Source organism: Anas acuta, chromosome 1, assembly GCF_963932015.1.
Source record: "Anas acuta chromosome 1, bAnaAcu1.1, whole genome shotgun sequence".
NCBI classification, from domain to species: Eukaryota; Metazoa; Chordata; class Aves; order Anseriformes; family Anatidae; genus Anas; species Anas acuta.
The window spans coordinates 195,229,905-195,244,839 of NC_088979.1; the positions used below are offsets into that span (position 1 = coordinate 195,229,905).

The 14,935-nt window shown below is 36.3% G+C and overlaps 1 protein-coding gene across 16 annotated transcripts in view; it reads right to left on the bottom strand.

Annotated features, from left to right (window-relative positions):
- PCLO (piccolo presynaptic cytomatrix protein) overlaps positions 1 to 14,935 on the bottom strand; it is a 361,820-nt gene that overhangs the window by 119,679 nt on the left and 227,206 nt on the right. The window contains exon 10 of one of the 16 annotated variants that reach the window (XR_011092109.1): positions 8,777 to 8,883. The exons of the other annotated variants lie outside the window; for them this stretch is intronic. The gene's annotated coding sequence lies outside the window, so the exon portion shown is untranslated. The remainder of the gene's footprint in view (positions 1 to 8,776; positions 8,884 to 14,935) is intronic. 16 annotated transcript variants of the gene reach the window in all.

A 14,935-nucleotide genomic window follows, 5' to 3' on the forward strand; every position in this document is an offset into this window, starting at 1 on the left:
GAATTTTTGCTAAAAATTTTAGCCATAGTGGCCTCTCACTGCGTTTGTCATCTCTTTGGAGTTTGAAGACCTGAGCAACATCTTTAAAAGAGCTATCTTGTAAGCTTTTTATTCTGTGAATGTTTAGTAATGCAAATGTAGCATAAAAGAATATAGATCTTTTTCTGCCTCTTTTTGGACATGACAGTCATCTCCATCTTTGAACAGCAATTTAAGAATTGGAAAAATATAAGTATTTGAGTTTGAGGGGGGGCCTCTAAAGTAAAACTGTTAAGTTGCCTATATAATCAGCACAAAACAACACCATCAAAATACCAATGCTAATTACAGGCATAGGGAATATAATTAAATTTCAGGTACAAGACACATCCATCATGTTAGTTAATATTCCTTTAATTATAAACTTGGCATGGATGATAATCAGTAAACATTGATGTTTGGCTGGTTTTGAATATAAATTATTTGATATACAGAAAAGATACTGTGTTTTAAACAGTAGCTATATTGGCACTCTGGGACTGTGCTAATGGGGAATTCTAAGGTTATTTTTCTTTAGGAGAGGAAAGTAATTTTTCAGTGTAATTGGAACAAACTTATTTTAAATTAGATATATTATTTCACTGAAAACTTGAAATTTAGCGCCAGTAGAATTTATTTTTTCCTGACATGACATGGAAAGCAAACACATCATACTACATATTTTGTAAAATGTCTTTTACAAAAAAAAAAAAAAAAAAAAGATAAGCATCTCATTGCATAAAGTAGCCAATAAAAGCATGCAAGTATCAGTCCATCCTTGGGCCACTGAAATTCATACCGACTGCTCTGCACACTTATCAGAGAACTTCTGATCAAACACTATTGTAAGATTCAATAATATGTTCCAGGGCTGAGGCTCATAGCTGCAAAGTACTAAATGCAGTTAATCTAAACTAAACAAATTCTTAGTGCACAACACAAAAACTCATACACAGGTAACTTACTTTTAATCTACACAACCAATGTATGGACTTTTCATCAGTAGGAATAGACTCAGTAACATTGGGGAATAAATCTAAAGCTTCACAGTTTTCTTATGACACAGTACATCAGTCTCTGTCTATGATATCTTAATGGCAGATGGGTGGTTTGTCATATAAATGGGTGTACATGACACCCGGTTTCACAGATAAGTCTATGGATATCTGTGCTAGATTACTGAAAACCATGGTTGACATTGTTTCTGATTTTGCAAATCTAAGTTGTTTTACCATACTGCTACTAAGAAAATAATTTTTTGTTGATGGTAATATTTAAAGGTTTTTATTCCTATAGAACTTGAAAAGTCTTGTGATTTTAAATTTGCAGCTTTTAGAGTCAAATATATGACTGATGTATTAAGTAGGAGCATGCTTGCTAAGGAACAACCGCATGTGTGTGTATGTGTGTCAGTTTGCAAATAACAACAAAAATGTTGCTGGGCAATTTGGAGGAATTCAAATTAGTGGATTTTTTTTGCACTAAATTAAAACATTCTGTTTTATTATTATGATGTTGCAGAAATGCCACTAAAAAAATAGTTTAAATGATAAAAATGTTAATTTCTGGGCAATCAGAATAAATGAATTACTTTTTGCACAATGTGTTTTAAGTGTTGGGTTCTGAATGACAAAGAAGTATTGCTTGGATGTTGCTGTAGTGTCTAGTGTGAAGATGAGATTTCAGACCTGTTTATGGATACTGCATCTACTGAAAATGTTAAGTTTACTGTTTCTGTTTACAATGACATTACCCAATTCATCACACAGAATGCAGGTAGCTTAAAAATATCATCAGTCATGGTTTCTCCTTTCTCCTTGTTCTTTTGTTTGTTTGCTTGCTTGTTTTGTTTTTTAGTCTTCGAGTCTTAATTTGAGTCTCTCTCACTATTTTGATATATCCTGACATTAATCTTTCAATTTTAACTTTTCATAGCTAATGTAACTTTTTATCTTTTTTTAGAAAATTTAATGTTTTCTTTTTTATATGACATAGGATTTATTTACTGTCAGAAAATCAGATCATTGTGCTATGAATGAGAGAGGGAATCTTTCAGAACTTTATTGATTTATATGGAAAATATCTTCAAGAATACATCCCTTCATATAGAATTTTACATATTTAAGATCCAATCTTTTTTTAGGATTTTTCAAAGTTAGAAGACCACTAATTAACTACAACTATTTTTACTGATATCCCAAGACTGTGATCCTGCTTTCCTGTACAGTCTTTACTGAAGCCTTAAGATGAGGTTAACAAGGCATATCATGCAACTACATTTATTTTATATTTTGATAAACAAATATTCTTACTAAATTGTTAAAATTAATTTATGACCCACTGACTTGTATAGCTGAAAATATGAATGTAGGAGCTTTAATGAAGACTGCAAATGCCTAGTAGATAAAGAGTTGCTTTTGAAAGCACGCCGTACTTAGAGAAAAATACTAATCAATTTGAATCACCTAGATTTTTTTTTCCCCAATTAACCCACTTTGTGACTTTCAAAACAACATTTCACGTGTCATTTCATATCCGTCCAAATATCACAAATTATTTAAGTGATGCATATCCACATGTATATATTTGAATAATGACCAACAACCTGGCACTAATAAACCCTGTCACCAGTGACCTGGCAAGCAACATTGCAGAAGTATTTTAAAAATACCTCATTCTCTTTTACCTTATCTCCACCATCCCCTAATTTGTGCAAAATCTGACTTACTTATTCTAAATTTGTGTAGCTCAATGTTCTCAGAACACCATGAAATCGTAGCACCTGGTATATTTTGTTGTTCCACAGTAGCAACATAGTGGAAAGATTAGAAACATCACTCAGTCTATATAATAATAATAAATAATTTATTTATTATATTTATCATATTATATTTATTTTATTATATTTATTATATTATATTATATTATTTATTTATTTAATTTATTAATTTATTTTGCTGTAGTATGCTGACCATAACCTAAGTTCTGCAACTACAGTTTGTCTTGTTTTCTTCATTATGGAGATAATACAGATCAGATTGCTGCCAATCTGTTGCTGCTGCTCTGTTCACAGGGAAATTCATGAAATCTTATCATCTTTCTACTACTTAGTTGAGCTCAGTCATTAAAGAGCCAAGATTTACTGGAACTGTTTCAGCATCTAGGTTTGACTTTCAAAACAAATGTCAATAACTCCCTATATAAATTACAAGTTTAAAAAAAAAAAAAAAAGACAGAGAAATAATGAGTAACTTGGAGCACACCAGGCATTTGTTGTTTGTTCCTGTCTTTACGCAAAAATGAAAATAAAGCTTGAAAGGATAATTTTCCATTATAAAAGTAAACAGGATTCCAGCACCAAATGCAGGGCCTGATATTACTTAATTATTAAGTCCCATATAGAAGCAACAACTGCACCCCTGGCTGAGAATGTAGCCATGTGACCCAGAAGCTCTGTGCAAATATTGTTCATATTGTTCATGTGCTAACTCAAACAAGTATTTCCTCAGGACTAAATTTTCAAAGCATGAAACCATTTGTCTAATGACACGAGCAAAGAAAGAAAAGAAGCAATTAGAATATGCAACATATTTTTTCAGTAATCACACATGAGTTTGTGTGAATTGGCATAGGAAACTCTGAAAATCATTAGTAGCAATTTGACTCTTGTCACAGCTAGATACAGAGATATATGATTTTTTAACAGACTTTTAGGTGGCTGAATTTTATATATATATGTAACACCTATTGATTTTGGTATCTAGTGCCTAAGAGCATGGCCTTTGAGACAGTAGTTAAAAATCACTATCTATTTCTGGAAAACCATGGTCTTTTTACAAACATCAGATGTTCCATGCTTTGAAGTTGAAACTTTATAAAAGTGAAATTGAAAAAGTTGAAATGGACTTGAACTGAAAAATGCTGATGAGGACAATGATACATGCCCCTGAGAAATTTGAAATGGAAGATATATTTAAACTTGAAAATGCAGATTGGGTCTTTTGGTTTGGGTCCATGAGCCAAAGCATAGGCATACAACCAATTGAAGTAACTACACAAGTCCACATTTATTTTGCATCACTTTCAAGCAAAGTATTAAAAAAAAAAAAAAAAAAAAAAAAAAAAAAGATAATAATTCAAAATCAGATGGCTGAATCATAGAAAAGGAGGATAACAAAGACCTTTTCGGGGGGCAAGGTCCAATGGTAGGCATTAGAAAAATGCACGAGAATAAAGAATGAAAAGGAGACATTAGGCACAAAATATTTTGCAATGCGACAAAACGCCATGCTACAGCAATGAGAACAAATTAACCAAACCAAACAATATGAAGTCTTCCAAGTCTACTTGGCTGTGAACAGAGACAGAACCTTCCTCTTGTGTTCATTTACTATACATTATCTCCTCATTCTTTCTCTAGTCTTATCTAGCTCAGACGTATGGTGATGGTAGGCATTTATCTTACACCATGTTCCATTATCTATATAATTAGAATTGTGAGTCCCAGAAAAAAGTGATGAAGAAAAAACAACTGTCTTTGGAGAGTTCAGATTGAAAAGTGAATAAAAGCAAATGATCTATTTAGATATCACAGTTATGATAAAGCAATCTGGAAAGTCTGGAGAACAGATGGAAAACAAACATGACAAAGCAAACAAAACCAAGTTAGATCAGGCACTTGGAAAGCAACAGGAAAAGTAATGTGTATAATCAAATCCAAGGTAAATTTTTATTTGCATTATTATTACTATATGATTCTGTGGAATACATAATATGACGATTCATATCAAAGCTTGGTTATCTGTATGGGTACAACGTTTTCAAGATTGTTTGCAGGAAAATTGTTTTTTGCACTTTCAGAACTAAATTAACTTTAGTGAAGTTGTTTCCTAGAAACATGATTAAACCTACTCAGTTATTCTACTTCTTGGCTATTGGCAATTAAAGCATAAAATATACATGAAGCCAAATCCCAAGCAGATGAAATTCAGATAATTCCAGTTGTTTTAATAACATAACATTGATTTATGTCAGCTGAGAAACTGCTTCATGCTGCTTTGCACACTGGCTATCATCCTGAAGGATCATAAAGTGCTTTACAAATTAGCATCCTGGAGCACTTATCGTATCTACTTGAAAACAAGACACAGGCTTCTTTTTGGATGGTCTGTCACATCAGAATAAGATTAATAAGGTTAAGTTGCCATTAATGGTAGGCTTCTCTATTTAAAGCTATGGTAGTTTTAAATCTATAAAAAACTGTCAGCACTGAGATTCATCTGTGTTTACTGATAGATGCCAGTGCTCAATAGATGCCACTAACTTACAGCTGAATTCAATATTTTAAAATGTTTTGAACTCTCTCATCCCTATTAGCTTTAGCATTTAAGAAACAGCAATACATTTAGAGTAAATATGATATAATGCATAAGATATATGTATACAGTGTATGCATAGTATAATATACATATGTATAATATACTATACATAGTATAATGCATAAACAAAAGCCATTAGGTAGGGAGTAGATCTCCTTACATACAAGGAAGCAATCACTGCTTCATGAAGTGACTGAACCACAGACTGCTGGAAGGTATGAGAACATTGCACTGTGCTTACTCTGGGCTTGTATTCTTATATATTTTCTACCAGAGCCATGATAAAGGTCTACATGATATAAGCTACAAAGCTTATATCTCACTTAGTACAACTGTTCTAATATTTAACACATTTGGGAGAGTTTTGCTATCTTCAATAAGTGGTATATACAACTTATACCTGCTAAAAAGGTAGATGTCTAGACTTGTCAAATATAAAGTTATGTTCCTGGTAGCAACACAGGATGATGTTAGCCTCCTTTGCTGCTAGGGCATATTGTGTTCAGCTGGCCTCGAGACCAAAAAAATATGTATTTTCTCCCCATCCACCTAAATAAATAAATAAATAAATAAAAATCTAAGATCTTCTCCAGGGACCTCTTCTGCAGACCTGCTCCCCAGCTAGTCAGACCCTGGCTTGTGTCATTGTACAGGGGTCCTCCTCCCAAAACACAGGATTACTATTTGTCATTGTTGAATTTCACAAGGTTCTTGCTGGCCCATTCCCCCAGCCAGCTATGGTCCCTCTGAATTGCAGTCCTGCCCCTAAACCTTTCCCCCTAATCCAGTGTCATCTGCTAATGAGAGTTTACTTCATCAACTCCTCCAAATCACTGATAACAATATTAAATGGGGCAGGTCATAGCACATGTATTATGTGCCTGCAGGAAAAGCACAACTTGTTAATCACACGCCTCTAAATCCAATCATCTAACTATTTTTTTGCTCATCAAGTTGCCCAGCCATCCAGAATACCTGTAACATTCAAATTCCAGGCCAGAAGTTACAGTAGGAAAATACCTGAAGTCTAGAGTTCATCTCAGCTAACAGCAGTACTATAACTTCAATCCAGTTTCATAAAATATTAAAGATTCTTACTAGGATGAATCTACCCCAAAAGACATGCTTTAATCCGTTCAACCAATATGTCAGCCAATTGTTTACGGCTTCACTGTAAAAAAAAATAATAAAAAAAATCAATCTTCATGACATTTTTAATGCTACAGTAGTTGCATTTAGCTTAAGCTTTTTGTTAATGTTCTTAATGAAGGGGAAAATCTGAATAGGTTTTATTGATGTTTCCAACATAGTATAAGGCAACCCTCTCATTATAGGAAAAAGATTTACATAAAGGATGCTCTGCTGGCATATCGCAACTTTGCAACTTAATTGGTGTACTACAGATCTGGCATTTAGTGATGTCTTAATACAGGGTAAATAATAGATCAGTCCTATGTGAATGATATCAGCTATCTTAACATCTTGGACAAAAACTTGAAACCGTTCAGCTTTAACTGCTGGCAACTGGATCTTCAGTTTTAAAGTTATCTATATTTTGTTAAGAAAGTAACAAGTAAAGGCTTGACAATTTACCATGCAAGTTCTCTTAATTACAACTTTGTGCACTGCCCTTTTATTACAGACATTGCATAATGTCCTGGTATTACAGATTCACAGAAACTGTAGATGGGTGTTTATGTAATTAATCCAACTTTCGTTGTTGTTGTTTCAGTACTCTTATTAGAGCAGAGGAAATCCATGTGATATTTGTGCAAATGTGTGTTGGCAATGGTTAAACAGAAGCTACATCATTGTCTACCAGTTCCTGTCTACTTCTGGAACAGGAGACATGTTGGGGAGTGTACATGTAATGGAGAGCATTTATGGCTCTTGGTCAACATTTTGAAATGTTGACCAAGGAATCTTTAGGAAAGATGGTAATGCCTGTGCTTAAAAGTACCCAACAAAGCTTCTGCACACTTGATAATTCCTCTTGACGGAAAACCAAAAGAATATCTGACCCAAATGGCCGTGCTGCACAAGGGAATCAAGTGACATAGTCTTACATGGATTACTGTCATGAATGAGGAAAAACTTGTGAAACTATTAATTGCAAAGTTAAAACTTCTTTCAAAACAAGTAATACCTGCAACCATCTAATTCTTTGTAAAAAACTCTGAACTTTCCTTCTTTTCTGTGAAAAAGACAGTAAAAAGACAGTAACTTTTTTTTTTGTTTGTTTTTGTGCGTGTATATAATTCTTTAAAAAGATTACTATATGTGTGTAAATTACACAAAATAAATGAAGGAATTCTAGTTCCTCTGTCATTAAACTTTTAACTCATTGCCTGGAAAAGAGCCTAAGCTGGCAACAAGACAGAAGCGTATTGTTTATTCTCAGAAGTGTCACAGCACATCTGTTCAGATTGTCCCACTGGAAAAATTGTGTTCACCATTTGACAGTTCAGTTCTTGCAACCACTCAGTCTGTGGACATGGCCTAACTTTGTATAATCTGTAAAATGTGTATAAGTTGGAAATGGGGAACTGTCCACTAAGACACATGCTGAGACCGTCAGTTCATTTCACATGCCCTTCCCTGATGACATCAGTCACTGCTGAATGAGGTTAGTGAATATATCCAGCAATTTCTCATCTACTTTGAGTTTAAATTCATGTCTTTAAGTAATGAAGTCCCATTACTGCTGTTGTACCCAACTTAAGCCAGTTAAAAAAAAAAAAAAAAAGGAAAAAAAGCATATATTTTTTTTCTTTTGCATTTTAAAATGAGTGAGTTGACAAAATGATTTTTAGTTGTTTTCTTTATATATATAGAGAGAGAGAATATGTCATCTTGTGACATACACATTTCTTGTCACACAAATATTTCTTATAACAACTTCACTATTGCAGAAGAAAAACAGCTTATGAATTCAGCAATTTACTAACAGATTGTTATTAGTGAATTTAACCCCTTAAAACACAGTTTTTGTGATGGGGATAAAGGAAAATTGTTTATCTGCATTTTTGGGTGCCTATCCTCAGACAGCTTTGTCTTCATCAGCCTTGACTGTCTAGTGTCAGCTTCACTCCCTTTCTTGATGAACAGATTTTTTTAGGAACAAGAACACTTTCTGGCAAACTTTATGTTATTTAAATGAAATTTTGCAGAAAATTTCCATATCTCCTTTTACCAAAGTAAAACAGCAAGCAAACATGCAAGGAATGAGTGCATATTATCTGTCAACAATATATAAAAACAAACAAACAAACAAACAAACCAAAACAAACCAAACAAAACAAACAAACAAACAAACAAAAAAAACAAACAGAGAAACAAATAAAAAAATTCAGAAACAGATAAAAAATAATAGATTTCACCTGATAAATGCTGCACCTCAGTTAGCAGGTGTAATGATGCTATGAGACAGTCACAAACTCAAATTTCCCTATCCATCCACAAGAGCCATTTTCTCCATGTCAGTGACCTGCAGAATCAGAACATCTTAACTGGAATTATCCTTCAGCCAGGCTGCCTGGGAGCATAAAGCTAGCACATTTCAAAGACCTGTATAGTCTATGATGAAGTAAATTGTGGACGGAAGGCAATCAATTCTCAATACGGTACATCACACTGCTCTGGAAAACGCATCTGACTCAAACAGACATTTATCACTTGGTGATAAGGAACAATGCAGTCCTTTAAACAACTAGTCCTCTGCACATCTTTTGATTTTTATATAGCTTCTTTGTACATAAGCAATATACACTCATCTAATCTAAGATCTCTACAAGACAAAAAATCTCAGTCTAAATTAGTCACATCATGCTTCTTTTATAATCAAGAGAGGAAAACAGATGTATCCAAAAGGTTAACTAAAGTATTTCAACATTCAATTAATTGCCCTTTGTAACTGCTTCATTCTAGCATAATTATTAAACCTATTCACATTTTTTTACAGCCACTATGCAAAGAAGGGTCTTAATTTTCCTCTGAGAGCTGCTAAGATCATTTATGCTTCACCAGAGAACTGAAATTCTAAACTGGCATTTCTGTGCCTTTAACTTTTCTTTTGTTAGGACTTTGTCAAGGACTCTATTAATGTCCATAACAAGTCATCTGACCAATGGCAGATGCCCCTGAATGTCTTGTCTTCAACCGATTCAAGAGAAAGTGCTGATGTGGTAGATGCAGTTAGAGATTGAAAGATGCTGTTTCAGTGGCTGTCAAGCTCATTCGTGCGCTCCTGCTTTCCTTTTGGCTTTCCATTGGAAACTGGGGGCCTGGCACTCAGTATTGCATTGGTCTACTTCTGCAGAGATACGAAGCAAATTGGAATTTTATTATTGGTAGACACATTGCACTCTTAATTACCTCCACTCATCTTATGATATTATGCATTCTTAAATGGGTGTTTATACACTGAAAAATGCATAAACAACAGAGCTGCAAAAGAGAGTTCATGGAAAGTATTTGAAATACACATAGTAATCCATTTCAAATGAAGTTATTTTAGAGAAGGCACATAAACTTGGCATATATGTTTTGTATCTCTACAAATTGTTTCCAACAAATATGAAAATATGTTTTATTATCATTATTATTACTTAGGAAGGTCAAATGTCATTAAGTTCTTTTTAAGATCATTAATAAGACACAAAAATACATCTCTCCATTCCTGTACTTCCATTCCTGTCCTCACCTACTGCTGTATGACTTCACTGGAAAATCTCTGAGGTTGCCTGTTGATAACAGCTCTCCCCCTTTCTGTTTATTGTTATTTAATGTCTGTGCCAGGTCTCTGATAAGGAGAGAGTACTTGAAGGAATGATGGCTGTTAATTAGGTATTAGACCCTTTCACAGTAACAAGTGTTGGAGGGGATACATTTTGTGCAAAGTGTTGTTTCATTTCTTCACAATGCTAAACTAAAGAAAAAGGAAAAGCAATCCTCTGAGAAAAGTCTGAGGACAAGAGGTGAGTTACACTTTTACTCTACGTCTGTGTCACATGCAACATGGACTGTGACTATATTTCATACATTCTTTCATTGATTAATCATCACGTATTCACTGCACCTCAGTACTCCTGTAAGAACTGAAGTTGCTGAACTTGCAGGTGAAAAAACCCTAAATATGTAGGGTTACATGTTTAGAGACTATAGAAGTGTGGACTTGGTACAGTAAAACACTTCTAACTCTCTACTTCTCAGTCTGAATATATAGCCCATTAACTGGCATGGTTTAGAGGTGTGTTGCTGCATATAGGAATCCATAATCCTTATGGAGAGTATGAGGCACCTCTGACTTGTGTAGCCTTACAGCTACCTCTTATCAGTTTTGCTGATATTACTGCTAAGGTGGGTGACACAGTCTCCCACACACAGTCCAATTAGGTTTTTTCGCTCTTTTACAAACTTCACAGCTTTTCCTGAATTAGCTTTCTGCCTTTTTCTCTTGCCTCAGAATTGAATAGGATGTTCCACAACATGGACAGCGTGGCTGCCTACCAGTACATTTTGCTCCATGGAAACACAGAATATCCTACATTTGAAAAGGGGAGAGTTACTTGTGTCTCAGTTCCATGCAAGGCAAAGCAGCAAGAATTACTTTAACTTAGATGCACTCCTTGACCATGTAGACCTACTGAATTTGTTTGCCTTGTTCGGAAGAACACAATGTGGGTTTTCCTCCTTGCAACATTTCCAAAGGCATTGACAATGCTTTGTTGTCCTCAATATCATGCCCACCCTTCCCTTCTTCAAATGTTTCTATGAAGTGTTAAAAACCAGAAGAGAAAATGCTGGCAGAATAAAACAGTGCTTATGCTGGTTATGCTAAGGGATCCAAAAGAAACGAGGGATTCTCAGTGAAAACAAACAGCGAGTTTCTGGAGCACTAAATACTGCTACATTATAATTCTCTGATTATTGCCATGATTGCTTTGGCACCTCAGCAGAACGATGATGCCAATTCCTTTTTTTCTTTTTTTTTTTTTTTTTTAATGCAAATTATTCATCAATCTTTGTAGAGAAAATCCTTGTCAATTCCTTCCTAACTATCAGCATTTCCTGAGGAGGGGAGAGTGAATACCTTGAAAAGAAGAGCTGTGAGTTCTAGATGATGGCATATACTGAAGAAACAAGAAACCTCCAGAGACAGGGCAGCTAGCAAGTATATATTTATTTTTCATTCAGAGCTACAGTTTTCTTGTCATCACATTTTTGGCCTAGTTCCTTATTCTTAGACACCTCGTTCTCATGCTAATTTTTTCATTAAATGTTTCTGTGTGCAAAATTATGTAAGAGGCACCAAAGGCATCTGTACCTCAAGTTCCAGTTTTCATTAAGCAAGAAAACAAATAAGCAGAAAGCGTATGCACAGAATGTGCAGTGAAACAGCCTGAATTTTGTACAGAATGGCCGAGGTTGGAAGGGAACTCTGAAGATCATCTACTTCAGCCCCCCTGCAGAACAGGATCACCTACAGCACATTGCGCAGGATGGCATCTAGGCAGGTTTTGAATATCTCCAGAGAAGGAGACTGCACAACCACTCTGGGCAACCTGTCCCAGTACTCAGGCACCCTCACAGTAAAGAAGTGTCCACTCATATTGAGCTGGAACCTCCTGTGCTACAGTTTGTGCCCATTGCCTCTTATCCTGTCACTGGGCACAACTGAAAAGAGACTGCTTCCATTCTTTCAACACCCTTGCCTCAGATATTTATACGCACTAATGAGATCTCCCCTCAGTCGTCTTTTTTTCCAAGTTCAACAGGCCCAGTTCTTTCAGCCTGTTCTCAAGTTCCAGTCCTCTAATCATCATCTTCTGGACTTGCTCCAGTAGTTCTATGTCCCTCTTGTACTGGGGAGACCAGAACTGGACACAATACTCCAGGTGTGGCCTCACCAGGGCTAAGTAAAGAGGGGGGATCACCTCCCTTGACCTGCTGGCAACACTCTTCTGAATGTACCCCAGAATACCATTGGTCTTCTTGGTAGTCCACCGGGACTCCCAGGTCTCTCTCTGCAGAGCTGTACTCCAGCAGGTCACCCCCCAGCCTGTACTGGTGCTTGTGGTTATTCCTCCCTAGGTGTGGGACCCTGCACTTGCCCTTGTTGAACTTCATGAGGTTTCTCTCAGCCCAACTCTCCAGCCTGTCAAGGTCCCTCTGAACGGCAGCACAGCCCTCTGGGGTATCAGCCACTCCTCCCAGCTTTGTGTTGTCAGCACACAAATTGAGACACTATTGATATTCATAATGCGACAATTTCTGGATCCCTAAACAGGAACTGACCTTCACTATGTAAAGTATGTGGTGAGATCTATGGGATTCAAATTATAATAGTAATGTAAGTTTGAAATCCAAGTTTGCCCTATAGTTACATCTGTGGTATAGCTGGGTACCCATGGCATTTGCTTGTGTGCCTACAGGTATACTATTTGCATATTTAGGATGTGTTAATTTATTCTCCCAGTTGAGAATCTGGCAGTATTGGGAAGGCAGCTCACATTATCAAAGCAACTCAGCTATCAAATTGACCAAACTGCACATAGATCATTCAAATGATCAGTAGAAACTGTTCTTGCATGTGTAGAAAAGCTCACACAAGACAGTCTTTAATGCACAAAGACGGTGTGTTTTGCAAACACTGTAAGATAATCACAGACAGTGGATGACACGCATGTTTCTGTAGTCACACAGGACCACATTCCAGTTGCTTCAGCAACACAACAGTTAAGGGAGTCTCATCCAATACAGCTGAAGTGCCTGCTGCAAGGATCTTTGACCAGAGATTCCCATTGCCACCTGGACAGTGCCTGGCTGAGCCCTGGGGAGATCTGGCTCCCCACATCAGCATTATTGAGGTGTTTTGTTTTAACATACACTCTTCCATTGCCTATGCAACAAGTATAAGGCAATCAGTTAAATATGATGATTCAACAAATCATTTGGTACTTTTGATAAGAAAGAGGGAAGGAGAAAGAGAGAAAAGGAGAAGAAGGAGGGGAACAGAGAAAGGGTGATGAATAGAACAAGAGAGAGGGAAGAAACCAAGAAACAGAGGAAAAGAAATAAACCAGCCAGCTAACCAGCCCTGGCATCTAGATCAATACCCAATAATCTTAATCGTGTCTTACTGCTGTAGTGGGTGTATAAGTGATTATATTGTTTAATGTACCAGTATTTTAATTAACTTCTGTGTTTCTAGACTTGGATTTCTAAGTGTGCCTCGTTGTCTAGTTAATAAGGACATATTGCTAAAAGTCTGTAGATACCAAGTAATAAAAATTGAATTTTTAAACCAAAAAATAAAAACAAACAAAAAAAAAAAAAGTGTGAGGCTCCTGGAGAGTCTATTTTGAAAGCTTGGGGTTCAGCAGAAAATACTGCACATTTAAGAACTTTTCTATCTACTTTAATTCTTGGGCACTGAGAAAGGGAGGCACAAAGCCACATGTTTATGGTACCTCAAATATGTACAAGGAGGGAGAAATAACAATTCATTCTGGCTCAGTTCCTCCCTGTTGGTACCCCATTCCACCTTTGGCTCTTCTCTGTACAATCCACGTTTCAGCCTCCTCATATTTGTAGGGAAATCTGTATATACACCAGATAGAAGTATGTCTCTGCAGGGATCCAAGGATTTTTCTGGGTTACAAACCAGAAGTATGACTGCAGTTTGCACACACATAGCCAACTTTGCTTACACCAAGGAGAAGTTACGTACAATACAGCACAGCTATAGCATCAGGCAATCCCAGCATGGGCTATGAAATCTTGGCAGGACCCTAAGTGAATATTCAATCCAGTGTGATCTCATGCTGAGCAGTGAATTTATAAATGGGAAGTCAATATCTGCAACCTTGCCTGTCCAGTCATCACTTACATGGTATTTCCCCTAATGCAGAGCACGTGTGCCATGGCTGCCAGCAGCTAAGCTAGTCAAGAATTCAGAACAGGAATTTTACATTGCACAAGTGTAAGTAACTTGCTGTAGGAGAATCAAGCCTTCAGCAACGTTAAACCATGGGCTACATACAGTCATGTTGTCATTCCTCTTCTTCTTGGGTATGAGAGCAGCTTGGATGACAACATTACTCATCATCCCCCAGGACAAAAAAATCTCCACAAGGATATCAAGGGACTCCTGCTGAATGCAAGGGCCCCAGGCAGGAAAGGCTGACAAAACCACAGCCCTGGCTGCTTCTTTCAAACTGTACTGTGTGGGCGAAGGGGTCCTTATGTATTCCAAAATCATCCGTGGGTGTTACACCAACTAGCAAGAAAATACCTCATAATATATACAGAAAATTCATTTAACGCCCTAAATATGAGGTGGATGCTGGGGGCGGCAGTGATCAAGATTTTACTGCCAAAAGCCTTGTGAAAACAATATTTAGCAATTCAAGTGAGTTCGTACCACTTTCTACTTATTGCTTAAGGGAACACCAAAGCTGGCAGTCAGTAATTGCTTCTGCACAGAAACAGCATTTGACACATACTATTACAATTTAAACTTGTGAAAAGAAAGTCTG